This window comes from Mytilus galloprovincialis, chromosome 9, assembly GCF_965363235.1.
Source record: "Mytilus galloprovincialis chromosome 9, xbMytGall1.hap1.1, whole genome shotgun sequence".
In the NCBI taxonomy this organism is placed as follows: domain Eukaryota; kingdom Metazoa; phylum Mollusca; class Bivalvia; order Mytilida; family Mytilidae; genus Mytilus; species Mytilus galloprovincialis.
In genome coordinates, this window is record NC_134846.1 from 65,353,027 (window position 1) to 65,357,807 (window position 4,781).

The window sequence follows — 4,781 nt, forward strand, 5'->3', positions numbered from 1 at the left end:
GAGAGGAGGTCTGGTATAGTCCTAAGAGGATCATAAGACATGTCATAGGATATTCTAGTAACCGTCCCAGTTTTATTTGACAAAAATCTTATCTCCACAATATATTAAATATTTAACTTTTTCACACAAGCTAATTTAAATATTGAAAATTTTAGATTCACAAAAAGAGCATGAAATGCAAGATTATGCATTTCAAGTAACCATGGCGATAATGATTATTAATTTCATTTATTTTAAAATGTCCAAGCAAATTGTATATTCAAAGGCATTTTATACAAATGCATCTGTTTTTAAATTTGTTCAGTAATTGTCAACAAAGAATGTAAAGAAATTGTCTAATTCATGAAAATATTTAAAATACGTCACAGATATGGAATTTATATGACAATCATTTGAATGACTTATACTTTGTAGTCTTGTCTCCAATTATATTTAAAATGTTATGTTATAATAAAGAAATCGCGAAGTCGATAACGCGAAATCGGAAAGAAAAAATATTTCGCGTTGTCGACTTCGCGTTTCGCGTTTTCGACTTCGCGTTTTCGACATCGCGTTTTCGCGTTTTCGCACTATAGAATATGAAGAGGGAAAACGCGAAATGGCCTTAACCGGCCACCATTAACTACTTTTGTAGCGTTAAGCAAACGATAACAGCAAACGACGTTCACAAAATTTTGGGTTGAAAGAAATGCACTCTTAAATTTATAAAAAATATTTTCATTACAGCGGAATCCATTGAGCGTGTAGCGAAAGCCCGAAAGGTAATATCTTGTGTTAGCTTGCTTGTTAGCTGAACCGTGAAGTCATTATTATTTCAGGTTTACTACCCTCCTTTCGAAGTAGCATAGTCCAACAGACAGATAGATTGATTTTCTGTCGGACTAGTCTATTCTTTAAGAAGAATAGTTTACCTGGGAGGGTTCCGTTTGCGCCAAAAATGCGTCTTTTTGCGCCACAACTTTTTGTCTCCGATGTTACGTTTGCGCCAAATGTTTTTAAAATTACATGGTATCATTTGCGCCAAAAATAAAACATACGATTGCGCCAATTAGAAGAAAAAATACTTCCCTACTCCTTTATTCGGACTTGGAACCGGTAGTTTACACGGCAAATGTTTCCTTTTCTGAAACATATCTTCTTCTTACTGCTGCTGCACGGGCACTTCGCAATTTAATGCAATTTAGTAGCTTGTAACTTCACTTTATTGTCGAAAAACACAAACATTGAAGGATGAAATGCATAAAACAATTCATAATAATTCCTAATAATAATAAAGCCCATACGCATGGTGGGAACAAAGCACTGTGTCATCAACATAAACTATATATAGTAGGTGGCTAAAACATAATCAGCAAAAGCTTCTATTTTATCTTTATTAAATATTCAGCAAAGCAATAAGTTTTATTCTCTCTCTTTACATTGACGGTCTAATGCATTATAAGCCATTCTTTTCAGATGCTCATCTTCATGGTGATATACCTCCGAACATATTATATTCATCATTAAAACATCATTGTATTTAATTCACCAGCGCCAGGTCTCGAAAGAAAAGTCTCCGAGATGAGTGACACGCCAGCAGAAGGTATTACATAGACCTGAAATGAGTGAGCTAGTTTTCCCCATATCACCTAGAGAAGATATTTCCACATGCCTTTAGATTTCTCGAGAGAAGGTAGAATCCTCAAAAACATGAAAGCGATAATTGTCTTCAAGTGAAAGATGACTGTCCCCCGAAATTTCAAGGTATAAACATTTTGTAGGGAAAGGGGAGACAACTCGATAGAGCAGCGATCTTTACTCTCTTTTCCTGCATTACAGAAGGCAAAAAAAACATACTATGGATTATGACGTGAACAGTCGTTTATACAAAAAAAAATGAACATGCCAAAACCTAAATGTAGTATATTTGATTAACAATTTTAAACCAAATGTCCATGACTTACTTAATGTAAACCTTACTGTGCTTTGTTGGTTGAGGAAAATGTTGGGTTTTTTTCCCGAGTGCTGGAAGAAGTACTTGTGTCCTGCAGTCGACCGTTTTACTATACAGATACAAAAGTATACTCATAAGTATCCTTTATCTTGTTTCTATTAGAAGCTAAGGATACATTGAAATCATTGTTTATGTTGCAGTTTACTTTGCGGTCCCCGTTACAATATTGTCGATTTTATTGAAAATTAAAGTCGGTAAAATAAAGGTCCATGTTTTCATGCGTAAATCATAAAAATTGTCCGCTAAGACATTATTTTGTACATTGTAGGAAAATACAACTTGTACTCGCTGCGAAGAAGGAGAAATCTCGAATAACATTGCATTTCTCTCTCATTTAGATTAATTATTTAATAAATGAATGTTACACAATGAACGAATTTTGTATTTGTAATTTACGATGACGACTTTAAGGGGAGATGTTCACATAAGGGATAGACTACATGTGAACTGCAAGCTACGCTAAGTATCAAAAAATTTGACACGCCCGAATTTAAAAAAACAATCATAATTTAAAAAAACAATCATACACAGGATATATAGATTTTTGTCGCAGCTAAATTACCATTTTAACAATTTCACACGGTCGGCCTTTTAAATTCTCGAGTTTAAATTCAGAAACAATCACTTAAGTCTATCGATACATTATAAAGCCTATCCCATATGTTATAATAAATAGCATACTAGCTTTTGCAAAAAAAGACTATTTATAAACATCCGTGTTCTTTAACGTTTTAAGCCCTTTAACATTACCCTTTTGGTCCATCGCACTTTAGCGTGATATTCCATTGTACTTTAGCAAACAAACAACCATCGCACTTTAGCGTGATACACCATGATGGCATCGTACTTTAGCGTACACAGCTACTTTTTCATAGGTACTATTTCTGTACTAAAAATCTGTAGTACTGGAAATCTGCTTTTAATATTCAATACTATTTTGTTACTTTAAAATTATTGTAATATTTTGGTACCTGTATTTTACAGTACTGAATTTAGACTTGAAATTTAGTTACTATAGATTTTTGGTTACTACCGTTACATTTTCAGCATTTTGAAAATTTTTCCATTTCACTGAATCTCTTTAAATCATAATTTTCAAACATGGAATATTGTATTATTTCTGTACCAAAATATTTAGTACAATCAAGTACTGTAAATACCTAAAGTACCTAAATATTACAATAATTCAAAAGTAAAGAAATAGTACTGAATATTAAAAAGTAAATTTCCAGTACTATATATTTTAGAAATAGTACCTATGCAAAAGTAGCTGTGTAGACCACCGCACTTTGGCGTGACCATCGCACTTTAGTATGACCATCGCACTTTAGAGTCCTACATATACACAGGATTTTTTCTCTCTCTCTCCATTGGACAGCAAAGCGCTGGTATAGCTTTACCTTCGTTATAAACATATATAGTGTTTTTTCCTGCTGAAAACAAAAGCAAAGACTTAAAAAAAAACGTCTTTACATAACTCTCTAAGAAAAGGAGAACAAGGTTATTTATGAGTAAACTTATAAATAGGATTGCTTATAACCTATCGATTTACTAATGACTACACTACTAAGTCGCTGAACAATGTATGCTATTGGAATGAATCATTAAGTGGCTAAACCTATAATTGCAAACGGCTGTACATAGCGCATTGTCTATTGATGTACATTTTGTACTTCAAATTGCCGCAGCGAAATTTGTACATTTGTAGTAGATAAAAATTGCATTGGTAGCCGGATCATCCTGATTTTTTTAAATGACTTGTTCGTTATTTTGTCTCTCTCAAATGACTTTGAATCCGCAATTCCTAGTGCTGCTTACTATTTTTTTTATAATAAGTCATTTTTAGCCGCGTCGGACGATGTCCAAAAACAGGCTTATAACAATGTAGTCCGGGTATGTCGGAAGAATTGGCTGGCGATGAGGAGGGGAACAGTGTGTACTTATTTTGTGTTATCAACTCTTCCAACAGTTTTCAACCAAACACCTGACACTTCACGGTAACCTTGCACTCATGCTGAAATAGTGCATCTGGCCTTGCGGTCATAAAACTTTCGAGCATGATTTTTGTACTCAGACTCAAGAATCAACCAATCAAAATACTGGATTTTATGTTTCGAGCATGATTTTTGTGCTCCGAGCACTGAGCAAAGTTTTATGACTTCAACCCCAGGTATTAAGAAGAATTTGAGGATTTTTTCCCCCCTTTTTCCAGAATTTTTTTTACAAACAACGATTTTGTGTGATGAATTCTTACTATATGTTGCATTTCTGTAAATATTGACAATGCAATTTCCAAAAGGAACTCCTTTTACGGCTAAAACTGTACCACTTTTACTATGAAGTTTTGAAAAAAAATCTTATCCTAGAATTGAAAGTTCATATGCACTACAATTTTTTTCAAAGGTCAAAATATAGGGCTGTGCGGCATATTTTCAACATTTATATTATCTGAACTACCCCTACCTCGAATGAAGGGTTACCACAGATTTCAATGTAAACAATATGCACATGTATATGTACTGGTAACATTCCCAAGTTATGTCTCTATGAGATGGAACACAGAGAACATAACTGGGAACCAGTATGTAAACAAAATTAATTTTCTATGAATATTCTAAATCTTCCCAAAAGAGGCGATCGTTTGAGAAACAGCTGTATTTACAAAGTGCAACCTATTAGTATTTACTATTAAACCTATATCGTTAAAAATTGACTGAGTGATTGTACATATTAGAGTTGGGTCCGCTGTTATGGACTGTTTGTAGAGTTTTTGTGCCATCATTCCAGA